Consider the following 13,767-nt stretch of genomic DNA (forward strand, 5'->3'; position numbering starts at 1 on the left):
AGCAATGGCCCGAGGGGACTGGCCAACACTGACAGCAGCAGCAGCAGCAGCAGCAGCTCCCGATTTTGACGTCTTGCTCAAGGCTGGAGTGCTGCACTGAGAATCTTGACTCCTTTAATCCTTACCTCGAACCCATGAGCTGTTATCCCCATTCTCCGCATGACCAAATTGAGGCTCAGAGAGCTTTCCCGAGGTCACATGGCTAGGAAATGATGCAGTGGGACTTGACCCCAGATCTTCCTGACTCGCACGCCCATCCTGGCAACAGCTTGCCCTTGGATGCCTCGGTTTCCCCGCTACTCAGTCTGGGTCTGCGAGGCTGCTTCCAGGCAGCAGAACTCGGCTCAGACGTAAGGCTGCCTGTGTAGGGGTAGCGAGGCCAGGCCTAAGCGGATCTGCTGAGCCAGAGGGCACAGGGAGTGTGGCACAGGGTAGTTCATTCATCCGCAGGAGGACTCCAGACGGCGTTCTGGGGCTAGGCTTGGGAGCAGGGCTAAAGCTTTAAGCGGGGGAGGAGGGGTGGGGCTCCTTCTAGGCAGGTGTCAGGACAGCAGACAAGGCAGAGCCAAGAGGGACAAAGAGACTCGAGCCCAGAGGTAGACAGAGGTGCTGATCCTGGGCACACAGAGACCGGGCTCCCATGGAAGCAGCTCTGTGGTAACAAGACTCCATCTAGTGGCCTGTCCCCAGATGGGACCCCTTGCTCGGGCAGCGTGGCTCAGGAACTGGGCAGGGCTGAGCCTGCAGGAGAAGGTGTTGAGGACTGCAGCTGGCCGGGGCCGAAGAACCTAATGAGGTAAGAGATGAGAGCCAGGCAGCCCGGAAGGGAAATTACTCCTTTTTGCCCAACATCCAAACCTCTAGGGCCATCACTCCCTTGCAGAGTAACAATTATATTTAAGAGGCCATTATAATCTAACCCACTAAATAACATATGAGGTGGACTTGATAAGAACGGAGGAGACACCGGGAAAGGGAGATGCGCTAAGTCTTCCCAGAGCTGGACCCCAGCAGATGAGTGGGACCCTTCAGAGTAGCCGGGAGAGAAGGACCCAGGGCAGAGGAGGCGGCTTGCACGCACAGGGGGACTTGAAGGGCTGTTAGATGTCCTGGACATTGAGTGTAGATGCATCTCAGCGTGAAGGTACAGGGAGAGGATGAGGTGAGGGCGGATAAAACTGGAAATGAATGTTGGGCATAGATTCTGCAGGTCTGCTTATTCCATGCACGGGGTCTTCAGGGCTGGTTTCAAACACTAAGCGCGCGCGCGCGCACACACACGCGCGCACACACACACACACACACACACACACAGAAGCACTTGGCGTGTGCCATGCAAAAGTCTAGGTAGTACTTTCCCTCTCCTTTGACCAGGGTCATTGCCATAAAATTCATCCCAGGAGCTAGCAATGAAATTTAAAGAACAGAGATTTATCGGGAAGAGGGTGGGAAGGGACAAATTGGGAGTTCAAGATTTGCAGATACTAACTAATATATATAAAACAGATAAGCAGCAAGTTCATATTGTATAGCACAGGGAACTATATTCAATACCTTGCAGCAACTTATGGTGAAAAAAGAATATGAAAACGAATATATGTATGCTCATGTGTGACTGAAGCATTATGCTGTGCACCAGAAATTGACACAACACTGTAAACTGACTATACTTCAATAAAAACATACATTAAAAAATTAAATAAATGAAAGTTAAAAAAAAAAAGAACAGAGATTTACCATTCCCCTAATTTGCCTCTTTGTTTCACAATCTCAAGTTCCCACCCCTGTGTCTATTTGTGATTTGGGTCCCCCCACACCTCTCTAATATCCTTTAGAACACTCCATGTTTATCCGATGTCTAGGTCCAAATGGAGGCAGGATTTAGGAGCAATACATTAGAAACAGGGCCTCGAATCTTGGAGCTTAGAGGTGATTTTTAAAGGATTTTGGAAATCCCCACTGCCATCACCACCAGTGAATCCGTGGACCTCAGTCGCAGAGGAACTGAAGACAAAGGGCATCTCCTTTCACATCAGGGCACAGCCAAGATCCTACCCAGCATTAAGTAGCTCAAAAGATGATGTGAGGAGGCCTTTAAAAGATCTCAGGGCATTCTCTGAATACACAAGGACAAGAAGCCGATGGTAGGGGAATTCTTAATCTTGCTGTTGGAGACTTTTTTTTTTTTTATTGATGATTTCAAGATCATTTGCGATTGTGTGGGAGGAACCAGGAAGGTGTTAAGAGACATGTCCTGCCTCCTTGTCTCTTGGGGCACGTGGATTTGAGGCACTCAATCTAACCTGCAGGAACGTACAAACCAGATGGAGATAAATCTCAGGCCTGGATGGCATCCACCCAAGGGTTTTCAAAGAACTCAAGGGTGAAGTTGGGGAAGTGTTGGCCAAAATATGGAACTGAGCTTTACAAATGGCTGCTCTGCTGAGAAATGGAGCAGATCCAGCCTGCACCCTGCCCACAAGGCAGTATCTGAGAGTCCCAGGTCAGTGAAGGGAGCCTCACCCCGAACCAGGTCACCTGGGCACTCTAGGATGGACGGAGAAATCGACAGAGGAACAGGTATGTCCATATCGACTAGAGTGCTACGAGCCTGTACCCTGCTTGTTTCTCAGGGGCAGTCCTGCTTGATTCATTCACTTGTGTGAAGTGGGTTTTCCAAAGGAGTGTTGGTAAGGGTCTACCACCCAAGACTCTTGAATCAAGAGAAACTTGTTTGGGGATGGAGGGGAAATTTTTAAGAAGGCTTTGGGACTGGCTTATGGAAAAAAGAAGAATTCCTATGCTTTTCTCTCTATCAATGGGAAATCTGTTTCTAAATTAATTGCAAACAGTGGGGTTGGAGTCCCTGTCATCCATTACTGGACTCTGTGATAGTCCAGCCTTCACCTCCTTTGGGTCACCCTCCCAGAGCCTGGGACACCTCGCTGTCCCAGATCTGGATATTTTAGCATGATTCTTCCACCAATGGACTGTCCGAAACACCTCAAATGTGAATCCCTGCTGCATTGGTCTTCATTTCAAGACCTTTCTAGAATCTATCTGTTTGCCCCCAATATTTTTCCTATCGAAATTCATCTCTCTTTTATCTCATTTCCCTAATCAGAATCTCTCAGTCAACAATCTAGTCATCCTCATCCTGAAATATGTATGCTGGTCTGGGTACACACTTTAACATAGGGCATCAACAAAACTGAGTCTTCTAGAAAGGTACAACCAAAGTAAAGAAGAGTTGTAGACCATGGAAAGTTGAGAGAAACAGAGATGTTTGGGCATAGACAAAAGAAAATGATTTCTATTTGCAGAAGAGATAATTTGGAAGTGGTCCACACAGGAGGACCTCAAGTTCACTTAGCCATCAATTCTTTATTTCAACAAAGTTTAATCAAACACCCACTATGTGCCAACACCCTTCCAGGTACTAGGGAGAAATCAGCGAATAAGACAGAAAGGACCCTGATCTCATGGAGTTTATATACTAGTGAAGCCAAAACAATCAAATAGATGAATGAAGACCATACGTGTATACAGTCATGAAATTAATAAAACAATGTGACCAAAAGTGGTAGGGCAGAAGCTATTTTAGGTTGAGTGGTTAAAGAAGGCTTCTGCAAGGAGATAGCTCTTTATGAAGAACCAAACTCCTCAATGAATTAAATGTAGCCTCAGGTGGATTCCTGAGCCTTAACAATGCAGAGTCTTCCAAAGTAGGCATTTGGCCAAAGAGATGTCCTGAATTTCAGTGCTTCAGTGAAACCCACACGAATATTAGCATGTCTAAGACATGCCCTGAGGAAAGTTCCCATTTGATCCAACTATAAAACCATGGCCATTGAAAAGCTAGAGAGATGTGGTCATAGCGTCTTTTAGGAAAAGATCCCACCTCAACTTTGGACCCAAGGATATGATTGTGTAACAGTCCTTATGGGAAATGAAAGGTAGTAACTAACCATTATTGTTATTACCTATTGTTCCTAAGTAAGCTATACTCTGTTTCCCTTCCAAAATGTAAGGAGCAAATTAATGAAGGGAAGAAAACCCAATCATCCCTCCATTTCTTGTTAAAAGTTATTTTTTGTTTAAACCAAACCTGCTAGACTGTTTCACAGAATAGTTACAAGCATACCCTAGGTTGTTCTAAAACATAAAGGAAGATGTGATTAGATGCCAGCATGGTCCCGCCATTTCTGCCCTAAGGGAAGTAAAGAAAGGGATCAGAACACGTCTGCTCCCTCTTTTGGTGTGTCCACTGGTCACGGTCAGTCAGACAGGCTCAGCCAGGGGGTCTTGGGTTACTCTACTGAAATTTGCTCCATTGACCAAATAAACAGTGGAATCTAGGACCGGTCAGACAGTTGAAGAACCCACTTTCAAGCAAGAACTGTACAGAGATAACTTGACACTGCATTTGAAAGACAACAGAGGTAGAATTAAACTCTTTGACTAGTCTTTGTCTCCTAATATCCTGCCATTTCACCTACTATAACCTCGAAGTGTCTAACCGTGGTTTGTTTTAGAAGACGTTGCAACCTCAACCTTGAGAGACTCCAAGGTAAGACCAGAGACAGGCTTCAGTGATGATTTTTATCAACAATCAATTCAGAGTGAGAAGAATTTTTTAAAAAATTCCCCCATTGTTCTCAACACCTCATCAGGCAAAAACTTACAAATGGAATGTAATTAAAATCACATCTTCTTTGACCCAATTCAAAGAAATCTTCTTCAAGGCATGCTGGAATTGTGACACATTAAGCAAGACTCTCTGGGTGCCAGGAGCTGCTATTGGAAATATAGAATAAACTTGAGGGTATCAGGCGACTGCAGGAACCCCCAAACATTAATTTTAGTCACAGTTGGCTGCACCGCATCAACCTATAAACACCTCTCCACTTTCAATTAACATTGCTCTGTCTCCTGTCTCGCTGAATATTATATTTAACTAATTTAAGAGGATTGGTAAAGAGAGTTTTCACACTTCACAGGAAAACATAATGAAATAATTATACCTCTACCTACAAAAGGCATGAGAATATTACATAAGCAGCCTTCAAGGCTTTTCAACTAAAGTCTCTTTCCTGTGTCTTCTGTCTGAAGGTGCGTGCCTGATCATTCACTTAGATGCATTGTGTTTCTACATCCTTGTGCTTATACTTACATTGCAGAATGCTTGATTACTTTTGGAGATTCCAGTACTGGTATATTTTGGCCACTGAGTATATTGGCTGAGTTATACACCTCAGGTGGGATTAGGCACATGACAGACTGGGACACCACCAGGAACATGTGTTGATGGAGAGGAATGGAATTGAGATTGGGGCTGGGAAAAGTAATCCATAAAGTTGTTCTTAATATAGGTGTGGCCTGTGGAACAAAGTTTAATGTTAGCATCCTAGTCTGTGTATCAGTCAGCTAGTGACACAATAATGCTATGTAACAAACTATCTCAAAACACAGTGTCTTACAACCACAAGCATTTTTTCACATGCAGATGGATTCTGAAGAACAGTGGTATCTCAAATGACTATCAGGCTGCAGGTTGGCTGGCCTTGCTTCCAAGCTATACGTTGGGGGCAAGTCTGCTCCATGTTCTTGGGCCCAGGTTAAAAGGGCAGTAACTACTCAGTGCATGTTCTTCTCATGGTTATCATAGGAGCTCCAGAGGGAAGCCAGACCATGCAAGTACACTTAAGACCCCTGCTTAGGTGATGCCAGCCAATATCCCTTTGGCTAAAGAAGTCACATGGCCAACCCCCAAATCCAGGGACTGGGAAGTATATATCTCCTTAGGGGCAGGGGGTAAGGTAATAAATATTTGCTGAACTATAATCTGATCCTTCACAGCCACCAAGGGCCAATCCAGAGGGCAGAGTGGGCAGTAGGTAAAGAGATAAAGACTGCTCAAAATCAGGGTAGGCACTAAGGAGAAAGGCCAGTGAAATAGAGGGCTATGGTCCCAACCAATCCAGTGAAGTTTCAGTATAACTTGGGAGCTGGAGAGTTAGGAAAACAGGAAGGAGCCCAGACTTTGAGGTGGAACATAATGAACAGACTGTCAAGTACACATCAGTAAGACTAATGTACAGCCCAAGCTGGGTTGAGCTGAGCTGCCAACATGTCTCCCACCCACGCAGCACTGCCTAGCATCCAGGCTGGGGGAGCCTGCAGGGGAGCCTGCAGGGGAGGTCTTGCTGGCACCATCTTAGTCGAGCTGGAGAAGATGGGAGAGAAAACACACCCTGGACCCCCTCAGAGAGCCTACATGGGATGAAGCAAGATGTTATGATAGGATATTCCCCCCTAGGTTTCTAGCACCATTTATTAAAAATAAAAATTGTACGTATTTAAGATGTACCACGTGATGATTTGATATACATAGTGAAGTGATTAGTACAGTCAGGGTAATTCACGTACCTGGAATCAGTGTTCAGAACAAAGGGATCACAGAAAACCAAAAGGGAAACATGAACAGCAGAGAAGGGACTGCAGCCCCTACAGACCTTTGTACAAAGCGTGAAAAGTGCCTAGTTCACTGCTGGTGGGAATGTAGTTTGGTGCAGCCATTATGGAAAACAGTATGGAGATTCCCCAAAAAATTAAAAATAGAGTTAACCATACGATCCAGCAATCCCACTCCTGGGTATATATCCAGAGGGAACTCTAATTTGAAAAGACACAGGCACCCCAGTGTTCACAGCAGTGCTATTTACAATAGCCAAGACATGGAAGCAACCTAAATGTCCACCAACAGATGACTGGATAAAGAAGTTGTGGTTTTATACGATGGAATACTACTCAGCCATAAAAAGGAATAAAATAATGCCATTTGCAGCAACATGGATGGACCTAGAGATCATCATTCTAAGTGAAGTAAGCCAGAAAGAGAAAGAAAATACCACATGATGGTACTCATATGTGGAGTCTAAAAAAAAAGGACACTATGAACTTATCTACAAAACAGAAACAGACTCACAGACATAGTAAACAGTCTTATGGTTACCAGGTAAAGGGGGTGGAAAGGGATAAATTTGGGAGTTTGAGACTTACAAATGTTAGCTGCTATATATAAAAACAGATTTTTAAAAGTTTCTTCTGTATAGCACAGGGAACTATGTTCAATACCTTATAATAAACTTTAATGAAAAAATACGGAAGCAAATATATGTACGCATGTGCATGACTGGGGCGCTGTGCTGTATACCAGAAATGGACACAATGTCATTGAATGTACTTCAATTAAAAAAAAAAAAAGGTAACCCAACCTGCATGACCATTGCTGAGGGGCTGTTGAAGGCATGTGCAGGAGGCATGATGGCTCCACCCAGCAATGAGCTCAGCTCTACCAAGCAAGGAAGTGACTCTCCCTCGCCCTCTCTCCCTCCGTGTCGCACCCTGCACCAAAGTCAGAACAGCTAGTGGGCGATCACCCTAACCGGCCAGTCAGCACCCACGGTTAGAGCGTTACAAAGCTGTGAAAACAACAGGCGCTCACACTCACTATGTGCCAGACATTGTCCTAAGTTTGCATGCATTCATTCACCTTGCCCTACAGCAGGCCTGGGAAATTCGAGGAAGAGAAAGCTCAAGGGAGTTAATCACTTGCCCAGGGTTTCACCGCGAGGGAGCAGAGCTGGGGTTAGAATCCAGGTAGTCTAGGCAGAGGTCCTGCTTCTCATCACCATCCCGTCCTGCCCCAGGAAGAAGGGTTGGGTGCCAATCGGGAACAGGCAACTCAGAATTTGCAAGAAACTGGAGTAAATAATTGCAACTGAGGGGAAGCAAGAATGATTGTGGACCACGCACACTTCACAACATACAGGTTCACATAAACATGTGTGCGGCAAAGCTAAGGATAGAGTAAGTTGCATTCTTTCCTTTCCAAGGGCTATGTTCAGTCTCACCATTTTAAAGAAACTTTTTCATGAAGTCCTTATTAAAGGATCTTCTGGTAAAGATGAAAAAAATAAAACTATCGCAGAATATTGCTCGCTTAATATGAATGAAATCAGCAAACAATAGTAAGAGTAATCAAAAAGATGATCAGTAATAATTATGACCGTAACAAGAATGAATTAAAAAAACAACTTCATGCCACGATCTTCAAAACGCTTCATCAAGAAAACAGAAGTTTTGGAGCAGTAAGACTCCTAACCTCCAGCCATGCCCCAGCGGTGGTCCTGGCGAGTCAACTGAAGCCTGTGTATCCTCCGTAATCAGTCAGGAGATGAGCGGATGTGTTAGAGCAGGCAGATAGCTAGATATGAGCAGAGACAGGGGGACACAGACCAAATGGCAAGAATTGGGCAGAAAGAAGGGGCACAGGCCAAATGCAGGAAAGCACACATCATGTGAGCAGCAGGGATCCTTGGGCAGAGAAAGAAAAGCAGGAACCTTGGGGATGATAAGGGATCATGCCTTTTGGGATGACAAGTGGCCTGGAGAAGAACAAAGAAAGGTGAGAAAAGGCAGGAATTTCCAGTGTCTAAGTGTAACCTTTTGCTCATTATACCCTCATTTCAATAAAATTAGCCTTGCAAATTAGAAGTACCCAACATGCACCGACGCCATGACACTTCCGATCCAGACTAAATAAGGACAAAAATCCCCCCTCCCTTTGGGAAGGTGGAGTTGGGATGATAATCAGGGAATACGACCCCAAACCCTTCCCTCCCCAGTGAATATTCCTCCCATTCATTTTTACACCCTGTGTAACTAACTTGCCAAAGAAACTCAGGGCAGCCGCTCACCTGAGCCTGCCCGCTCTCCCCTGAGAGTGCACTATCCATCCTTTAATAAATCCTCACTTTACCTTTTTTAACCTCTAAGTCTTGTCTCTGAATTCTTTCTGGGACAGGACAAGAACCTGGAACACCGGTTGCATCTATCGGCAACAGATGGAGGTGGGGCGCTCATTTCCTCCTCTGACTGGGAGGCTGGGCACGTGGGCTGCCGCGTGGAATGGAAGAGTGAACCAGTGCTGACACCTCTGACGGGGACAGAGCCTCATGTCACCACTTTGACCTGGGAGCAGCCTGAAGGCAGAAGGAATCCATCCCACGTAGTGAGTGGACCCTGACGCAGAGCAATTCAACAGTCTCGGGGAAGAAAACAGAGTCTGGTTGTTCTGGAACTGCGCTCACCCCACCTGCCAGCTCACCTGGCCTCGGGCTGCAGAGAAGTAGCTGGAACACAAAATTCCATCCCTCAGACTGTGGCTTGGGGGGCAAACAATCCGGTCTGGAAACGGAATAAGGGAAAACTGAGCCATACTCTATCAGAACAAGTAGGAATAAGAACAAAACAGAAAGAAAACGTACAGCAACAATGCAAACCTGCTGTGAGGGTCAAAGAGAAAAAGGAAGAAACATGGAATGGAAAACAGAAATGAGGGACACTCTGGAAGAAAACACCCGAAGGAACCGGAGGAAATACTGCACAGATGCTTCATGGCCAAGAATGTAGTTAGAACATGATGCCAGCAAAGTGGGAATCCGAAGACAAAATGGTTTTCTCAAAGAATGAGGCACATGGGAAGATTGCAGCGCAAAGAAGGCAAACTGAGAACAAATAGTATTCATGCAGAATTAGTCATTGAGAGCCACCCAAGGATAAAGTAGATGGGGCTGAAAACTGATGTACTAACCTGGAAGAAAGTCTTGACATAATTAAGAGTCAAAAATAGATAAATAAGACCACGAGATTAAAGCACGTAGACAGGCAGCAGGCAAGTCAGGAGGGCAAAGTCATTCAATATTAAGATCATCGATGTCCCCGCAGTACAGAAATCAACAAACACTGAAAGAAAAAACACAGACATATTAGAGGAAAAAATTTCCAGAATTCAGAAGGAAAAACTGAATCTACAGAAAGTGCTTATCCTCTTCTGGGAAGAGTTGGTACAGAGAAAACAACCCCAGGGCATCTTTGCATCTTACTCAACTTCAGTAATATGGGCAGATAACGAGCAAGCCCTGTACAAGAGGAAAAATCAAGGTGACTTCAGACTTTTTCACTTTTCCAAACATCAGGAAGAAAATGGAGCAATGCTCATATAGGTTCAAAGAGAAGGAACTATAGCTCCAGAATGTTCCTTTGTGTACTCAGCATAAAGGCAACAGGACCACCATTCTGTACGAATGTTTAGTTCCCCTTTAGGGTGAAATAAATCAGAAATCATAACACTCCTGAGCTCATCTCGAATAATGATGGGATAATAAAAATCTTGCCAGTGAAGGCAAAACAGAGAACGCAGGAATGAGGAACTCTGGTAAGCAAACTTGTGGGCACGGAGTCCACTTAATTTTAGAGTCTAGACTCAGTAGCCTGGGTGTGAGTGTTCCAGAACGGAGGATATATTAATACATGGTGGTGAAGTTAAAGTAGAGACATAATTAACAAAAATCAACAAGGTTGGGGACCTTCGGTAGGATATACCACTGCTTCTGTTTCTTTGTCCTTCTTATCAAGAGTCACTCCATACTGTCCAAAATTAAAACACGAAGTTAAAAAAAAATATTGACTTCTGCCTCCGTCAATGCTTTTTTCTTAACCTTAGGGGGCTCTTATGAGGACAAATATTTATGGTGAAGAATTAAACTCTAGCAAATACTTCAGTTTAAAATTGCTTTTTCATCCATTTCATTCAGGATAGTTTAATTTAAAAACTGTTATTTAAATAGCAAATACATTATAATTCTATTTATGACAGTATCTCTGTCTGTCTATCTTTCTGGGTACAGGCTAGAGAGCTGTCTGGAATGCTATGCACTTTCTGTTGACAATGGTTATTTTTAGGCATTAAGATTTGGGGTGATTTATTTTATTTCCTTCTTCCTACTTCAGCACTGTTTGAATTACTTATAATGAGCTGGTACAGTTTTTAAAATGCAGTCATTCTTTTAAAAATGAAGAACTCACACCAGCATTGTTATATAAAGATACTTTTTCCGGGGTAAACAGAGAGGAACACCAGGTAAGCAGAATCCTTTACTAACGCCAACATCCCAAGACTTCTTTCTGTCCAGATGTGCTCTGCATTCTAGGATGGCTGGGCACAGAACCCTCTCAGGGTCATAAAAAGGAGAAGTCCTTCATAAGAAAATGGGAAGTGAATTAAAAACAGTAAGTAGCTACAATGCATTGACTATTGTTATGAACCAGACATCGTTCTAAAGACTGTACATTGACATTCTAATTTAATTATGACCATAATCCTAATCCTGATTAAGTTATGACCATACATTGATATTCTAATTTAAGTATGATCATCATCTTGTTAAGCAGGCACTGTTTCATAACTTTCAATAGTCTGCACAAGGAGCCTGTGGTTTGGAGAGGGTAAGTGACCTGCCCAGGGCCACCTCAGAGGTGATTCCAAACCTGAGTTCTTAACCACTGTGCATCCAGATTTCTAAAAGGTGACCAGAGCTCTAGAAGTCCGTGGGTGTGACCCGCCTGTGATTCCTGAAGGCTGTTAGTCCCACACAAACGGTCAGGTGGCATACCTAACACTGGAGCGAGGTTGCGTCTGCTCACAGAAGTATTTCTCAGTAGGATGATTTCCAGATGTTACTATCAAAGCCTGGCTCCCCCACCCCACTCTCCTCTCCCTTTAGAATGCATGATGGTCATGGACAAGCACAAGGATAAATAGTGGCTGACAGTCAATCTCAGTGCTGGGGACACAATCGAGAGTGGTGGGGACTGAGGCAAATCTGGAGAATCAAGTGCCATCTAAAGAGTAAAGCTACCACTCGGCTCCAGCTGGTTGAGGTCAGATGGGAACTACATGTCTAAAATTGCCAGATTTTCCAATTTTTCAGGAGAAGCCAGAAATCCAAATTTTCACATAAAAATCCCAATTTTTAAAAACAGGCAACTAATTTAAAATAATTTGGAAAACTACATGGGCCACACAAACTCATATTTCTAACATCCACTAGTTTGAGATCTCTGTCACAAGGCAGTTAACAAAATGAAAAGGCAGCCTACAGTCTGGGAGAAAATATTTGCAAACCACATATCAGATAAGAAGTTAATATCCAAAATATACAAGGAATTCACATAACTCAATAGCAAATAAACAAACAACCAGATTAAAAGTGGGTAATAGAACATTTTCCAAAGAAGACTTACAAGTGGCCAACAGATACATGAAAAGGTGCTCAACATGGAAATGCAAATCAAAACCACAGCGAGGTGTCACCTCACACACCTGTTAGGAGGGCTGTCATCAAGAAGACAAGTGACAAGTGTTGACAAGGATGTGGCAATAAGGGAAAATGTGTGCATTGCTGGTGGGAATGTAAATTTGTATAACCATCATGGAAAACAGCAAGGAAGTCTCTCAAAAAAAAAATAAAAAATATACCCACCATATAATCTGGTGATCTCTCTTCTGGGTTTATACCCAGAAGAAATAAAATCAGTATCTCAAAGCAGTACCTGTATTCTCACATTTATTGCACTGCTCTTCACAGTAACTGAGATATGGAAACAACCTACGTATCCATCAGCAAACGAATGGATAAAGAACACACACAATGGAATATCATTCAGCTTTGAAAAAGAAGAAAGTCTTGCCATTTGCAACCACAGGTATAAACCTGGAGGAGATTATGCTAAATAAAATCAGACACAGAAAGAAAAAAAAAATTCCTGCATGATCTCACTTACAGGTGGAATCTAAGAAAGTTGAATACGTGGAAGCAGAAAGCAGAATAGTAATTTTTGCGGGAGGGAGAAGAAAGGGGGAGATGCTGGTCCAAGGATACAGAGTTGCAGTTATGAGGGATGAGTAAGTCTAGGGTCTCCTGGTGCAGATGCTTTAGATCAACGTGAGAGTGTCTTGAACATGGGAGAGGAGCTTGACTCAGGAAAAGCATTGAAATTCATTAAAGGGAGAGGCTTTCCATTACAGTCCTAGGAAGGGAGCAAAGTGTCCTTCAGTATGGAAAACAGCTGGCCCTGGCCACACAGAGATGGGGAGGGGAGAGGCTCAGACAGAGATCCAGCAGAAGCCAGATAGACTTGAGCCTAGCAAAGCTCTCGGCCACTGTGGTTGGAATTCTGAGGATCATGAGAAAACACGAACATTTTATGCACTCCTGCGTTTTCCTTGTTTATTTCCCCAGCCCCTCGCACATTTTCAGCGATGCGCTTTGTGGAAATGTCAGCCTGTCTCAGCTCTGCTCAAGGCAACAGTGAACAGAGCTGCTCCTCCTGACTCGGGCCAAGTGTTCAAGGGGGAGCAGTGCCCCCTAGGGGGCAGCAAGGTGGGGTACGCAGGAGGGAGTGCTGAGCTAGGGAGGGGGGCTCTCCTTCCTTCAGTGGGCATTTACTGGGCACCTGATGTATGAGTCCAGGTAAGGAGTAGGTAAACAGGAGGGTGGAAACACAAGCAAGACCAGATCACGAAGGACTTAGGACTTTGGGATTTAGAAGAGTTGGTCTGCAGCCTTTCTACTTCCTCTGGAACTTCCCGTTGACTCAAGTCATCAAAATGAAAGAATGTCAAAGTCCAAAAAACACACCTGGAAACAGAGGAATACAAATTTTAATATTTTATTTTCTAATAGAGAAATTCCTTAGAGATGTCACCAGAAGAGGTGGGCAGGACTCATTCATCTGGCTGCTTTTCCCTGTGAACGGGATCATTAAGGCATCCAAATTAACTGGGTGTAATCATGAATTAAATCAAGCTCATTTATAAGGGAAACATGGAGGCATCCTTCATCTTAATATCCAGACACG

The sequence above is a fragment of the Camelus dromedarius genome, chromosome 24, assembly GCF_036321535.1.
Source record: "Camelus dromedarius isolate mCamDro1 chromosome 24, mCamDro1.pat, whole genome shotgun sequence".
Classification (NCBI taxonomy): domain Eukaryota; kingdom Metazoa; phylum Chordata; class Mammalia; order Artiodactyla; family Camelidae; genus Camelus; species Camelus dromedarius.